General features: G+C 42.2%; 1 protein-coding gene across 3 annotated transcripts in view; it reads left to right on the top strand.

Moving 5' to 3' along the window:
• peak1 (pseudopodium-enriched atypical kinase 1) overlaps positions 1-24,733 on the top strand; it is a 298,688-nt gene that overhangs the window by 54,484 nt on the left and 219,471 nt on the right. For 2 of the 3 annotated variants that reach the window (XM_014123825.2, XM_014123828.2), the window contains one exon: positions 1,174-1,302. The exons of the other annotated variant lie outside the window; for it this stretch is intronic. The gene's annotated coding sequence lies outside the window, so the exon portion shown is untranslated. The remainder of the gene's footprint in view (positions 1-1,173; positions 1,303-24,733) is intronic. 3 annotated transcript variants of the gene reach the window in all.

The following is a 24,733-nucleotide window of genomic DNA, read 5'->3' on the forward strand; positions in this document are numbered from 1 at the left end:
TTCCCCCTTTGAAGAGGGGGATGACCGCGGCAGCTCCCCAATCTTTGGGGATCTCAGACGATACGAAAGAGGTTGAACAGGCTAGTAATAGGGGTTGCAACAATTTCGGCAGATAATTTTAGAAAGAGAGGGTCCAGATTGTCTAGCCCGGCTGATTTGTAGGGGTCTAGATTTTGCAGCTCTTTCAGAACACCAGCTATCTGGATGTGGGGGATGCAGAGCTCTTGGCTGGGGTAGGGGTAGCCAGGTGGAAAGCATGGCCAGCCGTAGAAAAATGCTAATTGAAATTCTCAGTTATCGCGGATTTATCGGTGGTGACAGTGTTTCCTAGCCTCAGTGCAGTGGGCAGCTGGGAGGAGGTGCTCTTATTCTCCATGGACTTTACATTGTCCCAGAACATTTTGGAGTTTGTGCTACAGGATGCAAATTTCTGTTAGGAAAGCAAAGGCTAGCTTTTTCAAACTGCCTGAGTATATTGGTTCCTAACTTCCCTGAAAAGTTGCATATCGCTGGGGCTATTCGATGCTAATGCAGTACGCCACAGGATGTTTTTGTGCTGGTCAAGGGCAGTCAGGTCTGGAGTGAACCAAGGGCTATATCTGTTCCTGGTTCTACATTGTATTTTCCATTTCTCTAACAACCTGCTATAACATGCAAACCCCAAGTCTCTGCGTTGAGGATGCTAACAGGGCTCCTAATGATGCTAAATGATAAGCTGTCGCTAGGTAAACAAGCCCAAATCTTGGGTCACTGACTAATGACAATCCTAAAATGACAAGATTTCAGTTTCTTATTCTTTTTTTTGCCTTATTCATGTGCCATTGGCTAATGTGACTTATCTGGCTGCCTTGAGCGCCAGGGATCTGTGAAATTCCCGCTAAACGAGGGAGCATGTAACATAACTCCTCTATTTCTGCTTACCTGAGCCCAGTGTGATGCACACAGGGCCTCTGGCCGCCCAGGTTATTTTTCTATTTATTTTAATGTGTTTGATCAGCCCAGTCTCCAGAGGCCCTTCCCTCTCCTCCACACGTGGAGCTGTGCCTGGGCAGGAATCTAGCAATCTGTTCCAACTCCTCTATGAACACACTCCAACTCTCTCTCTCTCACTCACTCACTCACCTGGGGACTTTGCTCACACCTGTCCCCCTCTCTCTGCCTCTCTTCCTGCAGGGAAAATGTTTGGCTTATGGCCTCTTTGTACACCAGTAGCTTATGTCTGTCTGAATCAGCTGTATCTGGTTGTATAACTGAGGAGGGAAGGGATCCACAGACAAGACATCCTACATGCGTAGTAACCAGGTGAGTCAAGTTGGACTTTACTGCTGAGCTTATTCTGCTATTTATTAAGCAAATGTTAATGTTTTTTTGGAGGTTGTGTGGCTTCAATCTCTCAGAAACTGACCTGATCGTAATAGCTTAACTGAATCAGGAGCCTTGTTTTTGTGTTCAGTTAGTATCATCTTTTGGTTGCTACACCAGAGTCGAATTGCAGAGACAAATGGGATGCCATACATAACACAGTCAGACCTCTTACAGAGAGAGTCAGCTAGATAGAAACATGCTCTATGTTATGAAACCAGCCACAGAGTGAGTACGCTAGATAGGGGATGTTTCTATGTTATGAAACCAGCCACAGAGCGAGTACGCTAGATAGGAGCTGTTTTTATGTTATGAAACCAGCCACAGAGTGAGTACGTTAGATAGAAACATCCCCTATGTTATTAAACCAGCCACAGAGGGATGTTTCTATGTTATGAAACCAGCCACAGAGGGATGTTTCTATGTTATGAAACCAGCCACAGAGCGACTACGCTAGATAGGGCATGTTTCTATGTTATGAAACCAGTCAAAAGCCTTCTGTCGATATCAGGCCAAAATTACTCTCCAGCAGTGGATAAGTGGATAGGCATTCAGGGGCCCCCCAAACAATAAAGATGGCATATGATAGCAAAATGTGTAAAATAGCAGGAAATTTGCTTTTAAACTGAATATTTTTCTCTCAATCTCATGGTAAAATGTGTAAAATAGCATTATAAAACTGCAATTTTTTTCCACACGAATTGTGTTGTTAGCCATTTTCAGATTAGTAATCATTTTGTGGGCCCCCCAGATAACACATGATAGCAAAAGGAGTAGAATTGTAGGAAACTGCAACATTTTCTCTTGCCTCACAACAAAATGTGTATAATAGCATTATAAAACTGCAACTTTTTCAATGTGTTGAAACGCAGAATATTAGCTGTCGTCCCCCCCCCCCCCCCCCACCCACAAAAAAGTATGTTTTTCAAACTAAATTATAATTGGTGCTCTGGGTAGTCCGGCCTGCATTGAACTCACCCAGTTGTCATGTATCAATGTAATGTGTGTGCATGTGTGTGTGACCCCCTTGCTGAGAGTCTGGGACAGGTTTTCCATCTCTGCTGAAGCGCTGGGAGGCAAGAAAGAGGAGGAGGGAGATTGGAGAAGGGACAGAGAACAAGATGTGGGAACTTATTCCCTCCCTGGAAACCCCATGGAAAACAAACAAACAAGCGTTATTACTAACAAACCGGAGAACTAACCAATGGCTGCGACTGTGGAGGAAATGAGCCCTGCTTAGCCAAAGCCTCCCACGGTAGGAAGGGACAGGTCACCATCAAGAACACGCCATGTACAGTTCATCTCTGAATCTGGAGAGCTGATTTTCCTGTCTCCAGACATCACCTCCCAGAGCCTCTATACGGTTGATTCTTTCAACCATATTTTATTTTTTAAGCTCTCATTTCCTCATAAAACGGTCAATATTTAATACTAACAGTTGATAGTATTACTTCTACCGCGCATCCTATTGTGAGGATATGGCTTCATTTTTACAGACGCTGCTCTCCTGAATTAGCCCTCTGTGTCACCTACAGAGGATTACAGCTATTTCTGTCCCTGTGTTACAGGTAGATAATATAGAAGAATATAAACATGAATATTGAAAATATACAATTTTTGATTTGGCAAATGTTTCAATATATTGTTGAACATAATATACTCTATGGGCATATCAACGATTCAGAGTGGTATCTTTGCTACTTTTAGGGTTATGATCCAATTTGTAAGCATTACCGACAGAGTGAATGTAAAAATCGATTCAAAATGGTCGACCTATGCTTGTGATTTGCAGGGTGTGCAATGATACAAGTAAAAGGAGGGCTGTGATTGGTTGCATTGCCTACTATGCCAATTTCTCTGTATAACATGGCCCACTTTAAAACTAGCGGAGATCCCACTCTAGGACTTTAATATGCCAGTAGCGTATATTACAGTGAGCTCCAAAAGAATGTGTCGTGTGGATGGACAAAATCGACGATGGGGCACGTGGACGAGAAAATAGCAAACTTGCAGCAACTTGCACAAGTTTTCACAAGTCTGAAACAATCAAATAGATCAAATGGGACAGGATAAGCAGGGAAGGGAAAGGGAGGGGAGAGTAATATGCCAAATATGAAGTTGTTTCAAAACACGAGGAAACCAAGGAGTGACAGCTTCATTGACAGAGGATTCAGGCAGATAGAGTGACGTACAGCACAAATGAAAAGGTCAGAGCCGAGGTAATAACCTGTGATTTGCATGTATGACCTTATTGAGTGATTCCTCACAAAACCCAAACAAAAAAGGCCATGTTTTATGAATTTTCACAAAATGTAATCCATAGAATAGTCCTTTGGAGGAAGGATTGTTGACATACATTTGCCATGTGTATGTAAAAGCATAATTGAGAAATAATTAATCAAAGTTGGCATATTATGACATTTTGGCCTTACCCGGGCCTCCTTTAAGACTCCATAGTGTTTAATCTGTAAATGCTACAAAGCAAAAAGTGGTGTCATATGAAGAAGCTTTACCGCCTGCTCTGTAATATTTTTATTTCAATAAAACATGAATTAATTATGGCTAATTGTTCAAAATAGTGTTGAAAATACAGTGAGCTCCAAAAGAATTGGAACGGTGACACATTTGTTGTTGTTTTGTCTCTGTACTCCAGAACTTTGGATTTGATACAATAATGATGAGGTTAAAGTGCAGACTGTCAGCTTTAATTTGAGGGTATTTTCATCCATACCGTTTAGTAATCATAGCACTTTTTGTGCATTTAGAGGACCCCTATTTAGAGGACCAAAAGTATTGGGACAAATTCACATAGTGCCTACAGAAAGTATTCACACCCTTTTAATTTTTCCAAATTTTGTTGTGTTACAACCTGCATTTTAAATGTATAAAAAAACTACACACAATACCCCATAATGTCAAAGTTTTAATTATGTTTTTCAAAATGTTAACAAATAATTTAAAAATGAAAAGCTGAAAAGTCTTGAGTCAATATGTATTCAACCCCTTATGGGAAGCATAAATAAGATCAGGGGTAAAAATGCAAATGGCTCTGAGATACGAATAATATTACTACACAAATCATACACGTAATGTTAGCTAGCAAGCCAGCCGGCTAACGTTAGCTAGCTAGCTAACAGTACGCTTTAACTTGAAATGAAAATGAAAATTATCTGAAAATGTAGCTAGTTAGACTATCTTACCCATATACATGGATGGACGGTTCTTCCACTGTGTCACGGATGCCATGGTTGCCTTAGTTTGAAGACGTATAAAAGACCTGTCTCCGGATTACAACAGCCTTCTGTGTGCTCTCTTTTTGACTCTGTCTGCATATTTGCAATCAAATTCCAGTATTTTCTCCATCTCCTTAGTTATCATTAGCTTTTGCAGTTCTATTACATGATATCTTTTAAAAAAGCAGCGTTAGAAAGGATGACCTACCTTATAGCCAGAAGGTGCTACATGACAGACCAATCCGAACTCATCTCTTGACATGTCCAGCCCATTCATTAACTCAGCCGATCATGGCTAGCGGGAAGGTTCCTGTCTTTTTCTGTGGCTAAACCAACTAGACTCATAATTTAACAATTTTATTTGTATTGCTTGCCGGAGAGTAAAGAAATCGCTCAGGGATTTCACCATGAGGCCAAAGGGGACTTTAAAAACAGTTGAAGTTTAATGACTTTGATAGGAGAAAACTGAGGATGGATCAACAACGTTGTAGTTATTCCACAATACTAACCTAATTGAAAGAGTGAAAAGAAGGAAGCCTGTACAGAAAAAAAAATCCATTCCAAAACATGCATCCTGTTGGATTTGATACAATCCACTAAAGTAATACAAAGGCACTAAAGTAATACTGCCAAAAATGTGTCAAAGCAAGTAACTTTTTTTTTCCTGAAATACAAAGTTTTATGTTTGGGGCAAATTCAATACAACACATTACTGAGGGCCACTCTTCATATTTTAAAGCATAGTGGTGGCTGCATCATGTTATTGTCACGGTTGTCGTCGGTAATGGAGGACCAAAACGCAGCAGGTATGTGGATGCTCATCGTGTGTATTTATTTACAAACTAAGTGAACATCAAAACAACAAAAACGAAACGAACTCACGAACAACAAAACAGTCTGGCAAGGCACAAGGCTAAACTCAGAACAATCTCCCACAATTAAACAGACAAACACACCCAAATAATATAGGACTTCCAATCAAAGGCAACACCACACAGCTGCCTTCAATTGGAAGTCCCACCCCAATTAACCAAACATAGACATACAACTAACTAGATAAACATAGAAATACGTAAACAAGGAACAGTGCCCAAAAACCCCGGAATAATAAATCAAACGCCCTCCTAACTAACACACCACCCTGAACCACATAAAACAAATACCCTCTGCCACGTCCTGACCAAACTAAAATGACAATTAACCCTTATACTGGCCAGGACGTGACAGTTATGGGTATGCTTGTAATCGTTAAGGACCGGGGAGTTTTTCAGGATAAAAAATAAATTGAATGGAGCTAGGGCTGGGCAGTATACCGTGTTTTGCGATATACCGGTATTGATTCACGGACCGGTTTGGGTTTTTACTTCTATACCGGTATTTGAATGTTTGGTTTGTTAAATGTGATACACACTGTGTAACGTCCATTTTTATAGTTTACTTCTCTACTTGAGTCATCTCTCTCCACTCTATGCCGCTTTCCACACAGACCTAGCCACGCCCCCTGTCACTCAAGGAGCGCATTTGATGTTCCTCAACCACAAGACACTTGCGTTCAGTCTGCATGGTCATTGCAACACTGTTGATGACAACGATGCAGTTGTCACTTTGCTTCTTAATATACATCTACTAGCGTTCCATAATTACACTATTAGCTTCTGTTTCTTACATCTGCAAACAGCTAGTTTATTGTGTGTAGATGGGTGGGAAAAAAATCTATTTAATCAATTTTGAATTCTGGCTGTAACACATCAAAATGGGTAATAAGTCAAGGGGTATGAATACTTTCTGGATGCATTGTATTTGTGTATTAAAGTAGTCAAAAGTTGAGTATTTGGTCCCATATTCCTAGCATGCAATGATTATATCAAGCTTGTGACTCTACAAACTTGTTGGATGCATTTGCTGTTTGTTTTGGTTGTTTTTCAGATTATTTTGTGCCCAATAAATTAATGGTAAATAATGTAGTGTGATTGGAGTAAATTTGATTGTAAATAAGAATAGAATATGTTTCTTAACACTTCTACATTAATGTGGATGCTACCATGATTACAGATAGTCCTGAATGAATTGTGAATTATGACGAATAAGAAAGTTACAGACTCACAAATCATACCCCTAAGACATGCTAACCTCTCACTATTACAATAAAATCATTTTTTGGGGGGGAGAATATGATATTTGTCCCTGCTAAATTGAAGGAACTATGTACAGAAAGTTCACCCAATAGGGATGAGAGAACCCTCAAATAAAAGTGTTGCTTTTTAGCATTTAGCATTATGGAGTTTAAAAGGAGGCCTGGTTAGGGCCAAAATGTAATAAATATGCTAACTTTGATGAATTATTACTCAATTATGCTTTTAGATGCATGTCAAATATACGTCAACAATCCTTCCTCCAAAGGACTATTTTGTGAAAATCCATAAAATCCTAGTCTTTTTTTTGTCTGGGTTTTGTGAGGAATCACTCAATAAAGTCATACATGCTTATCACCTTATTATTACCTTTTCTGCTGTTATGGCTCTGACTATTTCCTTTGTGCTGTGTGTCACTCTCCTATCTGCCTGAATCAACTGTCAATGAAGCTGTCATTCCTTGGTTTTCTCATGCTTTGAAACAGCTTCATACTTCATATTTGGCATATTCCGCTACCCACCCTTTCCTTCCCTGCTTATTCTGTCCCACTTGATCTATTTTGTTGTTTTTGAGACTTTTGAAAACTTGTGCAAGTCCCCCCCCCACAAAATGTTTTTTTGATGAATCATTACTTTTGGCCTTACTGCTATTAGCCCATACAAACACATTGAATAACAGATTCACTACATGGAAGAACAGATAGTCCGCCGAAAAAAGTGTATGTCCTATATGTGAGAGGGATAAGGTGAACACTTTTTTTTTACTACATGCATTTAACCCCTTTTTTGTCACTAAACAGTCTACATAGTGTACTTCCATAATACTTCCAGGGTTTTTTCTTTATTTGTACTATTTTCTAAATTGTAGAATAATAGTTAATACATCAAAACTTTGAAATAACATTTACATTTACGTCATTTAGCAGACGCTCTTATCCAGAGCGACTTACAAATTGGTGCATTCACCTTATGATATCCAGTGGAACAACCACTTTACAATAGTACATCTATATCTTTTTTTTGGGGGGGTTAGAAGGATTGCTTTATCCTATCCCAAGTATTCCTTATAGAGGTGGGGTTTCAGGTGTCTCCGGAAGGTGGTGATTGACTCCACTGTCCTGGCGTCGTGAGGGAGCTTGTTCCACCATTGGGGTGCCAGAGCAGCGAACAGTTTTGACTGGGCTGAGCGGGAACTGTGCTTCTGCAGAGGTAGGGAGGCGAGCAGGCCAGAGGTGGATGAATGCAGTGCCCTTCTTTGGGTGTAGGGACTGATCAGAGCCTGAAGGTACGGAGGTGCCGTTCCCCTGACAGCTCCGTAGGCAAGCACCATGGTCTTGTAGCAGATGCGAGCTTCAACTGGAAGCCAGTGGAGTGTGCGGAGGAGCGGGGTGACGTGAGAGAACTTGGGAAGGTTGAACACCAGACGGGCTGTGGTGTTCTGGATGAGTTGTAGGGGTTTAATGGCACAGGCAGGGAGCCCCGCCAACAGCGAGTTGCAGTAATCCAGACGGGAGATGACAAGTGCCTGGATTAGGACCTGCGCCGCTTCCTGTGTAAGGCAGGGTCGTACTCTGCGAATGTTGTAGAGCATGAACCTACAGGATCGGGTCACCGCCTTGATGTTAGCGGAGAACGACAGGGTGTTGTCCAGGGTCACGCCAAGGCTCTTAGCACTCTGGGAGGAGGACACAATGGAGTTGTCAACCGTGATGGCGAGATCATGGAACGGGCAGTCCTTCCCCGGGAGGAAGAGCAGCTCCGTCTTGCCGAGGTTCAGCTTGAGGTGGTGATCCGTCATCCACACTGATATGTCTGCCAGACATGCAGAGATGCGATTCGCCACCTAGTTATCAGAAGGGGGAAAGGAGAAAATTAATTGTGTGTCGTCTGTGTAGCAATGATAGGAGAGACCATGTGAGGATATGACAGAGCCAAGTGACTTGGTGTATCGCGAGAATAGGAGAGGGCCTAGAACTGAGCCCTGGGGGACACCAGTGGTGAGAGCACGTGGTGCGGAGACGGATTCTCGCCACGCCACTTGGTAGGAGCGACTTGTCAGTTAGGACGCAATCCAAGAGTGAGCCGCGCCGGAGATGCCCAACTCGGAGAGGGCGGAGAGGAGGATCTGATGGTTCACAGTATCAAAGGCAGCAGATAGGTCTAGAAGGAGGAGAGAGAGTTAGCTTTAGCAGTGCGGAGAGCCTCCGTGACACAGAGAAGAGCAGTCTCAGTTGAATGACCAGTTTTGAAACCTGACTGATTTGGATCAAGAAGGTCATTCTGAGAGAGATAGCAAGAGAGCTGGCCAAGGACGGCACGCTCAACAGTTTTGGAGAGAAAATAAAGAAGGGATACTGGTCTGTAGTTGTTGACATCGGAGGGATCGAGTGTAGGTTTTTTGAGAAGGGGTGAAACTCTTGCTCTCTTGAAGACGGAAGGGACGTAGCCAGCGGTCAAGGATGAGTTGATGAGCGAGGTGAGGTAGGGGAGAAGGTCTCCGGAAATGGTCTGGAGAAGAGAGGAGGGGATAGGGTCAAGCGGGCAGGTTGTTGGGCGGCCGGCCGTCACAAGTCGCAAGATTTCATCTGGAGAGAGAGGGGAAAAAGAGGTCAAAGCATAGGGTAGGGCAATGTGAGCAGGACCAGCAGTGTCGTTTGACTTAACAAACGAGGATTGGATGTCGTCGACCTTCTTTTCAAAATGGTTGACGAAGTCATCCGCAGAGAGGGAGGAGGGGGCGGGGGGGAGGAGGATTCAGGAGGGAGGAGAAGGTGGCAAAGAGCTTCCTATGGTTAGAGGCAGATGCTTGGAATTTAGAGTGGTAGGACGTGGCTTTAGCAGCAGAAACAGAGGAAGAAAATGTGGAGAGGAGGGAGTGAAAAGATGCCAGGTCCGCAGGGAGGCTAGTTTTCCTCCATTTCCGCTCGGCTGCCCGGAGCCCTGTTCTGTAAGCTCGTAATGAGTCGTCAAGCCACGGAGCAGGAGGGGAGGACCGAGCCGGCCGGGAGGATAGGGGACATAGAGAGTCAAAGGATGCAGAAAGGGAGGAGAGGAGGGTTGAGGAGGCAGAATCAGGAGATAGGTTGGAGAAGGATTGAGCAGAGGGAAGAGATGATAGGATGGAAGAGGAGAGCGAAGGTTGCGACGGCGCGATACCATCTGAGTAGGGGCAGAGTGAGTAGTGTTGGAGGAGAGCGAGAGGGAAAAGGATACAAGGTAGTGGTCGGAGACTTGTAGGGGATTTGCAGTGAGATTAGTAGAAGAACAGCATCTAGTAAAGATGAGGTGAAGCGTATTGCCTGCCTTGTGAGTAGGGGGGGACAGTGAGAGGGTGAGGTCAAGAGGAGAGGAGTGGAAAGAAGGAGGCAGAGAGAAATGAGTCAAAGGTAGACGTAGGGAGGTTAAAGTCACCCAGAATTGTGAGGGGTGAGCCATCCTCAGGAAAGGAACTTATCAAGGCGTCAAGCTCATTGATGAACTCTCCAAGGGAACCTGGAGGGCGATTAAGGATGTTAAGCTTGAATGGGCTAGTGACTGTGACAGCATGGAATTCAAAGGAGGAGATAGACAGATGGGTCAGGGGAGAAAGAGAGAATGTCCACTTGGGAGAGATGAAGATTCCAGTGCCACCACCCCGCTGACCAGATGCTCTCGGGGTGTGCGAGAACACGTGGTCAGACGAGGAGAGAGCAGTAGGAGTAGCAGTGTTTTCTGTGCAATCCGTGTTTCCGTCAGCGCCAAGAATAATAACACATATGGAATCATCTAGTAACCAAAAAAGTGTTAAACAAATCAATATATTTTAGATTCTTCAAAGTAGCCACCCTTTGCTTGATGAGAGCTTTGCACACTCTTGGCATTCTCTCAAACAGATTTACCTGGAATGCTTTTCCAACATTCTTGAAGGAGTTCTCACATATGCTGAGCACTTGTTGGCTGCTTTTCCTTCACTCTGTGGTCCAACTCATCCCAAACCATCTCAATTGAGTTGAGGTCGGGGGATTGTGGAGATCAGGTCATCTGATGCAGCACTCCATCACTCTCCTTTTTGGTTAAATAGCCCTTACACAGCCTGGAGGTGTGTTTTGGGTTATTGTCCTGCGCAAACCAGATGGGATGGCGAATCACTGCAGAATTCTGTGGTAGCCATGCTGGTTAAGTGTGCCTTGAATTCTAAATAAATCACAGACCGTGTCACCAGCAAAGCACCATCACACCTCCTCCATGCTTCACAGTTTGAACCAAAAGTCTTACATTTGGACTCATCAGAATAAAGAACACATTTCCACCGGTCTAATGTCCATTGCTCGTGTTTCTTGGCCCAAGCAAGTCTTTTCTTCTTATTGGTGTTCTTTAATAGTGGTTTCAATCATTAAGGCCTTTTTCACAGTCTCCTTTGAACAGTTGATGTTGATGTGTCTGTTACTTGAACTCTGTGAAGCATTTATTTGGGCTGCAATTTCTGAGACTGGGAACTCTAATGAACTTATCCTCTGCAACAGAGGTAACTCTGGGTCTTCCATTCCTGTGGCGGTCCTCATGAGAGCCAGTTTCATCATAGCGCTTGATGGTTTTTGCGACTGCACTTGAAGAAACTTTCAAAGTTCTTGACATTTTCTGAATTGACTGACCTTCATATCTTAAAGTAATGATGGACTGTCGTTTCTCTTTGCTTATTTGAGCTGTTCTTGCCATAATATGGACTTAGCCCTATTTGGTAAAATACCATCTTCTTTATGCCACCCCTACCTTGTCACAACACAACTGATTGGCTCAAACGCATTAAGAAGGAAAGAAATTCCACAAATTAACTTTTTAAGAAGGAACACCTGTTAATTGAAATGCTTTCCAGTTGACTACCTCATGAAGCTGGTTGAGAGAATGCCAAGAGTGGGCAAAGCTGTCATCAAGGCAGAGTGGCTACTTTGAAGAATCTCAAATATAAAATCTTCGATTATTTTTACACTTTTTTTTTGGTTACTACATGATTCTTTGTTATTTCATAGTTTTGATATCTTCACTATTATTCTAATATGTAGAAAATAGTAAAAATAAATACAATTCCTTGAATGAGTATGTGTGTCCAAACTTTTGACTGGTACTACATATTCGTGAGAGTATCACCTTTACACAGAGGTGTCATATTAGTTTGTAGCCCAAACAGTTTGGACACTACAGACAGAAGTTGGCAGATCCGCTATACCGACCTCAGACGAGTTCCAAGTCGCTTGTGGGGTTCGTAGAGCAAAATTGGGAACACCATCGTGTTCGTGAGAGTCTCATCTTTTCATAGACGGGTAATAGTTTGTAGGCCAAGCCGTTCGGAAGCTACAGACTGTTTTTTGAGAAAACCGATTTCCGGGATTTCTCATGGTCTGACAAATACCGCTCTAGCTTTGTCACCTTTCACCACAGATGTGGAAGTGTTACATTGGCAGATAGATTTTTTTTTTTTAATTATGTTAATTAAGTTAATTTCCACAGGGGCGTGGACAACGACCTTAAGGGGTTTAAAGCTTCTTAAAAGTAATTAGGTAATTTACAATAATCTGAAAACTAAGAATCTCGATTAAAAACTACAAAGATATGTCAAATCAGGTAATTCCAGTCTGAAAGAATGCTTTGAATTAATTTCCCTCAGTCGTCGGGTGTGTTGTCACACTCCATTCTAACGAGTCCTTGTTACCACAGGAGAGGAAAGCAGAAGGCACGTATGTGTTCCTGAGAGTCGTAGCTTTCAGGAATGGAGTCATAAGATTTTAACTTAAACCGTTCAAACGCTAGAACCAAATTCATATGAAAAAAAAAAAATCTACATTACTGAACGTCCAGTTTTTGGCTAGGATTAAAAAAAAAAAAAAAAAAGAAGTTTATTCATGATTTAGAATTGATCAAAGGGCCAGTCTAAATTCATAAACGGGCCGCCAGTTGAATAGCCCTGCCGTACACACACCATTCACATGGTTGCCAACCACACCATTCACATGGTTGCCAACCAGATGTAATGATGAGTTCAATGTCTAAGGTGCAACAGAGTAAACACCACCTCTTCCTTCCTAATCTATCCTTTGAATCTTGGTCTACCAACCATTCTTTGGAGGGCATATAAATGCCTGCCCTTCTTCTGCCACACATCTATCATAAGTGCTCTAATCTTACATTTGACCTCACTTACCGCCCCCGGTCGTACTGTCTGAACTAACTTGACTGTGTATCAAATCAGGCTTCCCCAAATTTATACATATTTAAATCATTATGTGGTTCATAAACTAGTTATGTAAGACATTTTTACAGTTTGTCTAGTGTCTGTAGCGTAAACCGTTAAGAGCTGTACCATTTTGAAAAGCAACCACTTTTAGCTATATGCTAGTTAGCATGCCATTTCAAATAGTTATAGTGTGCAGTAATAATGTTTGGTGGCAGGATATGTGCTATTATCAGACGTTTGTCTGAAGCCGAAAAATACAGGACATTGTAAATTTAATTTGACCTATGCACTAATAAGGCTTTTCAGCATAAGCAGCTTGACTACTGCTAGAGTACTGTACCTTTTGTTGATCTACTGTTCTTCAACAACAGATGTACTCACATTGGATGGGTTGATTAGGATTCAAACCTTCTCTCAAACAGCCTATTGCATACTCTTAGAGTACGTTTACCCAATGAATGTACTTGTTAATGTAAATGTGTTATTTCATGTAAGACACACATGCAATCTGCCATCTGGAAATTTGTTCAATGTTCCTCCTCTTGATATATACCCATTGGTTCTTAAAGGGGTAGTCTTCTGTTCAAACAACAACAAAAGCCCACCCAACACCCTGCCACTGTTTTGGTAAAAAGCTGAAGAATTGGGGGTGGAGAAATTTAACTACTCTCAAATTCATCAATAGAGCTATGGATGCATACTTTACAAACAAAAATAAATGGAATTAATACAATACAATTCTTAAGAATAGAGTAATGACTTACATTGCTAAATTCTGTTAAACAGCCTTATAATAACCAAAGGTGGCAGCAGGTAGCCTAGCGGTTAGACCTTTGGCCAGTAACCGAATTCCACGAGCCGACAAGTTGAAAAATCTGTCTGAGCCCTTGAGCAAGGCACTTAACCCTAAGTGCTCCAGGGTTGCCGTTAATAATGGCAGACCCTGGCCATGAATCCACTCTCCGAGGGCGTCTCAGGGAGAGTTGGGGTATGCAAAAAAACACATTTCCTATTCACAGTTGTGAAATAGGACAAATAAGAATACATGTTGTATTTATTGATAATAAATATTTCCTATTAATAGCTGAATATAGAGAGAGAGCATGCCAACCAATAGGTCCTTCATGACCCCAATGCATGAACACTAGAACCGCCTGGCCTTCCAGCCTACAAGTACCCGCTAGAGAACGTTGCCGGGTGTTTTCTTTAGCATATGCATCAGATGCATATCAACCCACAAGGTGCAGCAAACATAACAAAAAATGCTTGGTATTATAAAGGATTAATTGCATGAATAAATATTTGTCAGGAAAAATAACAATAGATAGTCAAGGCTATGTTTTATATAATTCCTAGAGAAAACGTAGGCCTATAGCCTATTTTCGTTTCTCTTCCAATTACAACATTCGTGTAATGCATATGATTAACTTGATTTGTAGATTCCATTAGTAATAGTTTTAGAAATTAATAAAGTCCAGTTACAGCTTATTTTGACAATGTAGAAATAAAAAAGATAATATAGCCAGCCAGGTGCACAGGTGAAATGATTTGCTGTATTCCTAAACAAAAACACCAGTGCATGAACAATTGTAAAGGATGACTTGTAAAAATAAATAGCATATTTCAATTTGATTGTTACCAGTTTTTGCTTAGTAGCCACATTTTTTTTTACATTTTACATTTTTGTCATTTAGCAGACGCTCTTATCCAGAGCGACTTACAGTAGTGAATGCATACATTTCATACATTTTTTTTTCTCCGTACTGGTCCCCCAGTAATGCTGCCAAGCGAGTGGTCATGTGCTGAATGTAGGGACAGCACAGATATTCTTGGATAAACTGACATTTGGAAATAGAGTTGCACCTCTTGGAATTATGTGTTATTTGACAAAGGTAAGTGTAATAGAAACTACACAATATGCTCTTTCTGATACTATATAGAAATCGAATTGTTTTACCTGCATGTGACTCTGAAGAAGGATTTGCTAAAGTGATGATCCTTTCCCTGCATCTGTAAATTACATGATGCGCCCATCTCTTCGTGTGCAATTTGACAACCTATAGGCCTAATATTGCCACTCATCCGATTGTCAATTGAATCTTGTCTATAGCCTGTCTTATTACGTGTGGAATTAGTTTCAATGGGCCAGCTGTACAGGTTGACTTGCATCCTTTATTTCCTGCTCATCAACTTGGATCGAGTCAAGGACATGTTTTGCATTATTCTAAAGGGCTACTGCAACACATTGCATGTTTTCGTTCCCCTTACAATACATTTGATTAGTAATAGAGTTACAGTAAATAAAACAGTTCTGTAACAGCTTCTTTTTACAAAGTAAAATGTATAAGATATTTCTCAACCTGCAAGGTGTGGTCAAATTATTAACAGGAGCTCCAACGCTGATTAAATAGGCATAACACAAAATCATCATCACACTATTGTTCTATATTAAATCAACATCTTCACCCTCATCATTCAGTAATGCCTAATTTAAATTTGATTGTGATGTAAGGTGCACACGTATCACCCATTCATCCATGTGTCATTTCATTCAGTGAGGAGAGAGTGACTCATTAGCGCCTGGCTGGGTGCCGACGTCCTACAGCATATTGTCTTGGCGGCTTAAGTTAGGAATAGGTGTGGGGAAAAAACAGTTAAGTCCTACTTTTCTGTTTGTGATTTTGAAAATCTGACAAATGAGCAGTGTAAAATCAAACATTTAGGAAAAGTCAGGGATGGAGCAGGACATAGCTTTTTAGGGGGGGGGGCTGTTTTAAAAAATTTAGAAAATCAAACGTCAGTGGCCTATGGCGGTTCTAGTGTTAAAATCTACACCATGTCCAGGCCAGTACAAATTCTGTTTGGGCCAGTAGATTTTTTTTGCCAACTTGCCCGGTTGTGCCAGTGAGAAAAAAGGTTCGCGTTGCACCCTGTCATAGCCTATGAATAGGACCCAGAGTTTTACCTGACCAGGTCATGAGATCAAGAAAAACTCCAGGCCCCAGAAAAGACACATACAAATTTTGCCACACCACTTTTGAACCTGTGCTTTAAATCCTATAACTTATGTCTCAAGAGCATAGCGTAACTGTCCTATCATAAAACAAAATATAAGGTTGCATTACTATGTTTATAACAGGAACATAAACCATGTATAGCTTCAAAATCTGTTCAAAAGCTGACAACTACCTGGCCCATTTCCCATCGGAGTAGGCTTATTTATTAGGCTAGATCAAATGTAGGGTTAAGGAGTGGTTTTGTGGACACAGATTACACCTAGTCCTGGACTATAAATCATTTTGTCTGGAGATTTTCTATAGACCTTGCTTTTTAGTCCAGGATTAGGCTTAATCTGTGTCCGGGAAAACGTCCACATAATGTTTAAATGAGTGGAATGGGATGTCTTCCATGAAAAAACATGTTTACATCACCAAGTACATTAATGGGGTAAACCTACTCTAAGAGTATGTATTAGGCTGTTTGAGAGAAGGTTTGAATCCTAACCAACCTATCCAATGTGAGTACATCTGTTGTTGAGGTACAGTAGATCAACAAAGGTACAGTACTCTAGCAGTAGTCAAGCTGCTTATGCTGAAAAGCCTTGTTAGTGCATAGGTCAAATTAGATTTACAATTTCCTGTCTTTCGGCTTCAGAAAAAAGCAAATTTCACTTAACTTTTTTTGTATTATTATTATTATTATTAGTGATTTAAAAAGAGAAGACATAGTTAACACTAACTTAATATTAAACTAAAGTGCCTTTGAATCCCTCTCAACCATGTGGGCTGTCAAGTGTTCATAATCAAATGCAAGTTTAGAACTCACAAAGTTCTGTGTGTTTGTGTTCCATGGCCAAGAAACGAGGAGTATCTCTTTCTCTAAACATTGAACTGGGATTGGATTATGACAGTGGAGGAGAAAAATGTCACCAACACAGCAACCCCAGTGTGTCTGAATGAACTCTCTGTTTCATTGGGTTTACACGACTGTCCTCTTCATTAGATTTGCATGATTGCACTAGCACCACAGCAAAATCCTGCATTTGTCTCGGGGTGGACTCAGACTCATCTCAAACTTAATTGGAGGTTTGGCAAGCACCACACAATTATCTCTATGCCTTCTTGTTCCTGTTGACATACGTGTCTCCTATCTCCTCTGCAAGAAATAATCTCTTGTTCCTGTTGACATACGTGTCTCCTATCTCCTCTGCAAGAAATAATCTCTTGGGGAGAGGTATGCAGTGGGGGGAAAAAAGTATTTGATCCCCTGCTGATTTTGAACGTTTGCCCACTTACAAAGAAATTATCAGTCTATAATTTTAATGGTAGGTTTATTTGAACAGTGAGAGACAGAATAACAACAAAAAAATCCAGAAAAACGCATGTACATTTTTTTTATAAATTATTTGCATTTTAATGTGGGAAATAAGTACCATTAAAATTATACACGGATCCTTTCTTTGTCAGTGGGCAAACGTACAAAATCAGCAGGGGATCAAATACTTTTTTCTCCCCACTGTATTTATTTGTTTGACATAATTCACCTAAATGCTGATTGGCTGATAGTGAGGTCATTAGCTTAAATAGGAATGTGGAACCAACGTCTCTGCTTCCTCTGGAAGCCCACACTGTGAGCTTCCACCGCCACATGATAATGTCTAGCCAATGGCAGGGAACTACAAAAGCCCAAAACAAATTGCAGACACACCAGAGCAGAACTTATCTAGTTTAGGAATTAAATTCAGGTAATCAGAATGATGTTCCCATTGAAGAGGACAATGTTAACCTGTCTGGGCTAGGTGGGACGTTAGCGTCCCACTCTATTCAACAGCCAGTGGAAGAGCGTGGCGCGAAATACAAAAACCTCAAAAATACTATAATTTCAATATTTCAAACATACGACTATTTTACACCATTTGAAAAATAAGACTCTCGTTAATCTAACCACATTGTCCGATTTCAAAAAGGCTTTACATCGAAAGCATAACATTAGATTATGTTAGGAGAGTACATAGACACAAATAACCACACAGCCATTTTTCAAGCAAGCATATATGTCACAAAAACCCAAAACACAGCTAAATACAGCACTAACCTTTGATGATCTTCATCAGATGACACTCCTAGGACATTGTTTTTCAATACATGCATGTTTTGTTCAATCAAGTTCGTATTTATATCAAAAAACAGCTTTTTTACATTGGCGTCTGATGTTCAGAAATTGTATTCCCACCGAAAACTTCCGGTGAATTTACAAAATTACTAATGATAAACGTTGACAAAATACATAACAATTATTTTAAGAATTATAGATACAGAACTCCTTTATGCAATCGCTATGTCAGATTTTAAAATAGCTTTTCGGCGAAAGCACATTTTGCAATATTCTGAGTACATAGCTCAGCCATCACGGCTAGCTAATTTGACACCCGCCAAGTTCGGGGCTAACTAAACTCAGAATTAGTATTAGAAAAATTGGATTACCTTTGCTGTTCTTCGTCAGAATGCACTCCCAGGACTGCTACTTCCACAACAAACGTTTTTGTTCCAAATAATCCATAGTTATGTGCAAATACTTCCGTTTTGTTCATGCGTTCAGGCCACTATCCAAAGGTTAACGCGCGAGTGCATTTCGAGACAAAAAAATGTCAAAATGTTCCATTACCGTACTTAGAAGCATGTCAAACGCTGTTTAAAATAAAAATGTTTGGTATTTTTCTCGTAAAATAGCTATAATATTCCAACCAGACAATGCTGTATTCATTCAAAAAGGAAGAGAAAAAATGGCGGTCTCGTGAAGGCGCATTTCCAATCTCTTAGTCACTAGGCAGACCACTGACAAACTGTGCTAGTATACTCTGCCCAGAGACAGGAGACGCGTCAATCCGCTTTCTGAACGCTTTAGAGAGCCAATGGAAGCCTTAGAAAGTGCTACATAACCCCACGGGCACTGTAGTTTCGATAGAGAAGCAAATGGAGAACTACAAATTCGCAGACAGGCCACTTCCTGCTTGGAATTTTCTCAGGTTTTTGTCTGCCATATGAGTTCTGTTATACTCACAGACACCATTCAAACAATTTTAGAAACTTCAGAGTGTTTTCTATCTAAATCGACTAATAATATGCATATTCTCATTTCTGGGCAAGAGTAGTAACCAGTTTAAAGCGGGTACGTTTTTTATCCGGCCGTGAAAATACTGCCCCCTAGCCCATACAGGTTAACTCACCAAGCTGAAGGGTTGACAGTATCAGTCTTCTGACATCAGGCAATATTTCGTCATTATCAGAGCAAACACCGTGTTTTGACACTTTTGGACAAGGCGATGCATCGAAATGAACTGTTAAGAACACATTAATCCTGTTGCCTCTAATCTGGAAACAGTGATTCCCCTGATATAAAGAATGGTTTAGGACTTCTGTGAATGCTTCCACGTAACGTGAACGTGCTCGAATATCCAGAGCCATTTCAGGCTTGTAAACTGCACTCATCAAGAGTCTGCTGTTTATTCACTGATTCAGCTCTTGGCTGGGACCATGTTTACAGGTTTCATAAGGCACGCCATGGCCACTTCAAACTGGTGGTGAAACGAAATCCAGGGTGGTCGGCTGGTGTTGTATCATCTTTCCTTCTACGTACATAGAGAGGTTGGAGGAGGTGCATTCTCAGTGTCTAATCAAGGGTCTGTTGTGTTCAGCACTGATTGTTTAGTGTAGCATCCATGATGTGTATCATTGATTGCACAGTCTGTTTTGTTGTTATCGTAAATCACTGTAGGTGAGATGCTACTCATTTAGATAAACGTCAGCCTCAACTCTTTCGTTAGTTTCAAACATAATATTTGGAGAACGAGGTTGGCTGAAAGTATTTCTACATTATCCCTACCTCCTCCAGGGCCGTTCTTGCCTCATACGGGAAAACCAACAATCCCATGGGACAGATGGAAGTTGTCGTTCCAGACGTACATGCTAGCTACCGGACTGCATGTGGTTAGCCCTGAGTGGAAAAGTATCCACTGTCTCGATGCGTAGGGCCTGCACATCTGCCAAACGCTCGAGGAAGTGCACATATAACGCAGCTTTTGAACTTTTGGATGCATTTTCGGCAACACAGTACGTTGCTGATCTTAATCTGTTCAAGCTGTGCAGCAGTCAGTGTTCAGACTGTACCTGTCACTCAGACAGTGACATGAGCCTCAGTGCTGTTCAAGCTGTGCAGGAGTCTCAGGGGTCAGACTGTACCTGTCAGTCAGACAGTGACATGAGCCTCAGTGCTGTTCAAGCTGTGCAGGAGTCAGTGGTCAGACTGTACCTGTCAGTCAGACAGTGACATGAGCCTCAGTGCTGTTCAAGCTGTGCAGGAGTCTCAGTGGTCAGACTGTACCTGTCAGTCAGGCAGTGACATGAGCCTCAGTGCTGTTCAAGCTGTGCAGGAGTCAGTGGTCAGACTGTACCTGTCAGTCAGGCAGTGACATGAGCCTCAGTGCTGTTCAAGCTGTGCAGGAGTCAGTGGTCAGACTGTACCTGTCAGTCAGACAGTGACATGAGCCTCAGTGCTGTTGATGGGACCCCAGTCGTGTCAATGTTGTGCCAACTGTGGTGCCAGGACACCATGCATGGGCCCCTGACTGCCCTGCTAGTGGATAGATGATGTCTAACCAATTTGCAAAGTGGTGTAAAGTACTTAAGTAAAAGTACTAATGTCGTTTTTTGGGGGTATCTGTACTGTGATATTTATATTTTTTACAAATTTTACCTCACTACATTCCTACAGAAAATGATGTACTTTTTACTCCATACATTTTCCCTGACACTTTCCCTGACACATTTTGAATGCTTAGCAAGACAGGAAAATGGTCTAATTCACACGCTTATCAAGAGAACACCCTGTTCATCCCTACTGCCTCTGATCTGGCGGACTCACTAAACACATGCTTCGTTTGTAAATGATGTCTGAGTGTTGGAGTGTGCCACTGGCTATCCTGTAAATTAAAATAAAAACAAGAAAATGGTGCCGTCTGGTTTGCTTTATATACGGAATTTAAAATGATTTATAGTTTTACTTTTACTTTTGATACTTAAGTATATTTTAGAAACTACATTTACTTTTGATACTTAAGTATATTTAAAAACATACTTTTAGACCTTTACTCAAGTAGTATTTTACTGGGTGACTCACTTTTTCTTGAATAATTTTCTATTAAGTTATCTTTACTTTTACTCAAGTATGACATTTGGATGTAGGTCAGCTCCAGCCCAGACCCCTGTGCCCCAACGCTCACATCACATGGACACACCCTCTGCTGTCTTTCACACTGTGGGCTCACACCCGGCTGGGTCACGCCCCACAGACATGCCCTTTCCTGTCACTCACCTGGTTGGCTCAAACCCAGCTGGATCACACCCCACAGACACGCCCCCTCCTGTCGCTCATGCAGTCTCGCTCAAACCCGGCTGGGTCACACCCCGCAAGCCATGCCCCCTCTTGTCACTCGCACGGTTGGCTCAAACCCGGATGGGTTTTCCAATAGTGCTGTATACCTGGGGGGTTCCTCCATTCCTCTCATGACACAGGAGCAAAAGTGTCACTCATTAACATAGCCACCTACCAGCAGTTCTTGTCCCACCTGCCCCTCTAGCCGCCCAGCCTTAGCCTGTACACATATGGGCGCTCAGTGATTGATGTCATCGGCTTTATACACTCACTTGTGCAGTATGGCAACAAGGCCCTCACTCAGTTCCCCTTCCACATCACATGGCAGGGCACTAATATCTTAGGTCTGGACTTGTTCACCAGCCTAGGGTTCTCGCTGTTGGATAACAGTGCACATCGCCTCCCCATAATAGTAATAATCATTTTTTGAAGTGCTTTTTACGACACCCAAGTCACTTCACAAGACAATCAGCTGGATAAAAAGCAATACAATCATATATTAAAATGAGTAAGTAAATACACTGAACCAAAATATAACCGCAACATGTAAAGTGTTTCATGAGCTGAAATAAAAGACCCCGAAAATGTGCCATGTGCATAGAAAGCTTAATTCTCTCAAATGTTGTGCACTCATTTGTTTACATCCCCGTTAGTGAGCATTTCTCCTGTGCCAACATAATCCATCCACCCGACAGGTGTGGCATATCAAGAAGCTGATTAAATAGCGTGATCATTACACAGGTGTACCTAGTGCTGGGGACAATAAAAGGTCACTCTAAAATGTGCAGGTTTGTCACAACACAATGCCACAGATGTCTCAAGTTTTAATGGATCATGCAATTGGCATGCTGACTACAGGAATGTCCACCAGAGCTGTTGCCAGATAATTTAATGATAATTTCTCTACCATAAGCCGCCTCCAACGTCGTTTTAGAGAATTTAGCAGTACGTCCAACTGGCCTCACAACTGCAGACCACGTGTGTATGGTGTTGTGTGGGCAAGCATTTTGCTGATGTCAAAGTTGTAAACAGATTGCCCCATGGTGGCGGTAGGGTTATGGTATGGGCAGGCATAAGCTACAGACAACGCACACTATTGCTTTTCATCGAAGGCAATTTGAATGCACAGAAATACAGTGACGAGATCCGGAGGCACGTTGTCGTGCCATTCATCCGCTGCCATCACCTCATGTTTCAGCATGATAATGCATGACCCCAATTCCTGGATGCAGAACATGTCACAGTTATTCCATGGCATGCATATTCACCAGACATGTCACCCATTGAGCGTGTTTGAGATGCTCTGGGTCGACGTGTACGACAGAGTGTTCCAGTTCCCGCCAATATTCAGCAACTTCACCCAGCCATTGAAGAGGACAGGGACAACGTTCCATAGTCCATAATAAACAGCCTGATCAACTCTGTGAAGGAGCTGTGTCGCGCTGCATGAGGCAAATGGTGGTCACACTAGATACTGACTGTTTTTCTGATCCACTGCCCTACCTTAGATTGGGGCTTAATGAATTTATTTCAATTGACTGATTTCCAGGTATGAAATGTAACTCGGTTATATCTTTAAAATTGTTGCATGTTGCAGTTATTTTTGTTCGTTATAAAAGTACACTAAACATGATGACAGTCTAACCAGGGAGGAGAACTAGACAGAGGATAAAAGCTAAGGTTCTGACATGGAGAGAGAGGGAGTTCCAGATCTGGGGAGCTGCACTGCTTAATGCATGGTCTCCCATGGAGCGGAGCCTGGTACAAGGGATGGTGAGGAGGCCAGTGTCAGAGGAGCGCAGTGAACAGGTGGGTGTGTAGGGGTGCAGGAGGTCAGTAATGTATGTGGGTCGGCAATCCATTGAGTGCTTTGTAGGTGAGCATGAGCAATTTGCAGAGTATCCTTTATTGAACTGGGAGCCAGTGGAGTTTGAGGGTGCGGGTGATGTGGTCCCAAGGTCTGTTCCCATGTGTCTCAGTTAGTTGAGCATGGCACTTGCAACGTCAGGGTTGTGGGCTTGATTCCCATGAGGTACCAGTACAAATAAAATATGAAAATGTATGCACTCACTCGCTCTGGATAAGAGCGTCTGCTAAATGACAAAAATTTAAAATGTCTGGTGAGGACTTGTGCAGCTGAAGTTTGAATATGTTGACATCTGTTCAGTGTTTTGGCGGGTAGTCTGTAGAGAGTGATGTTGCAGTAGTCCAAGCATGAACAAAGGTGTGTATGAGGGTTTCAGCAGTGGGGTCAGTGAGAGAGTGAGCTGTTTTTGAAGTGGAAGAAGGCTAACTTGGTGACGTTCCGGATGTGGGGTTCAAATGACACACCAAGGTTCCTGACTGTGAAGTTGGAGTGGATGGTGCAGCCCTTGATTGTGATGAATTGACCCAGTTTCTTGATGATTGAGTTGGGACCCATGAGCATCATCTCTGTTTTGTCGTCATTTAGTTTAAAAAAGTTATTGCTCATCCAAGTTCTCATTTCATGGAGACCGTCAACAACAGAGGGGGGTGGCAGAGTGGAGTTGAGGTTTGTATGGATGTAGATTTGTGTGCTATCTACATAACAGTGAAATGAGTCCAACTTGATGGAGGATCTGACCCAGGGGTAGCATGTCAATTCTAAACAGTAATTGACCTAACACTGAGCCTTGTGGGACACTTTGTGATACAGGAGCTGGGGCAGGCCTGCAGTTGCCAAGGGAGACAAAATGTGGTCTATCAGATAGATAGGAGTGTAACCAGGCAAGGTGTGTTCCGGAAACTCTTAGAAGCCTCTTCATGCGGTCAGTTAAAATCTGATGACCAACAGTGTCAGCTGAAGAGCAATGGCAAGAGCAATGGCCTCTTCAATTCTTTTCAACGGCGTAGGTGCCCTGACAGCATTCACACACAATGCCCTCCTCGATCCTACGGTGACTCTAGTCCTTCATCCTCTACGCCGTATCCCGCTGGCTTTATGTGAGGAGGTCACTAAGGATCTACGCAAACTGCTTGAGGATGGATTTATGGAGCCGGTGGATTCCTCATCATGGGTGTTCAACTTGGTCATCGCTAAAAAGAAGTCTGGAGAGCTGCGGGTCTGCTTGGATCTGAGAGCGGCTAACAAGGCTATCATACCTGATCGGTACCCACTGCCGACCATGGAGATCTGACCAGTCATTTCTACAGGTTGACGGTTTTCAGCTGGACCTTCGCAAGGGCTACCTCCAAGTTCCCCTACACCCAGAGAGTAGGAACCTGACAACCTTTGTCACTCATATCAGGGTATTCCGCTACACAAAGAGGCCTTTTGGTCTCAGTTCGGCCCCCCTCTGTTTCCAGAAGATGATGTCCACCATCCTTGCCTGGTTCACCAGCGTGGC

The sequence above is a fragment of the Salmo salar genome, chromosome ssa10 (assembly GCF_905237065.1).
Source record: "Salmo salar chromosome ssa10, Ssal_v3.1, whole genome shotgun sequence".
NCBI lineage: Eukaryota > Metazoa > Chordata > Actinopteri > Salmoniformes > Salmonidae > Salmo > Salmo salar.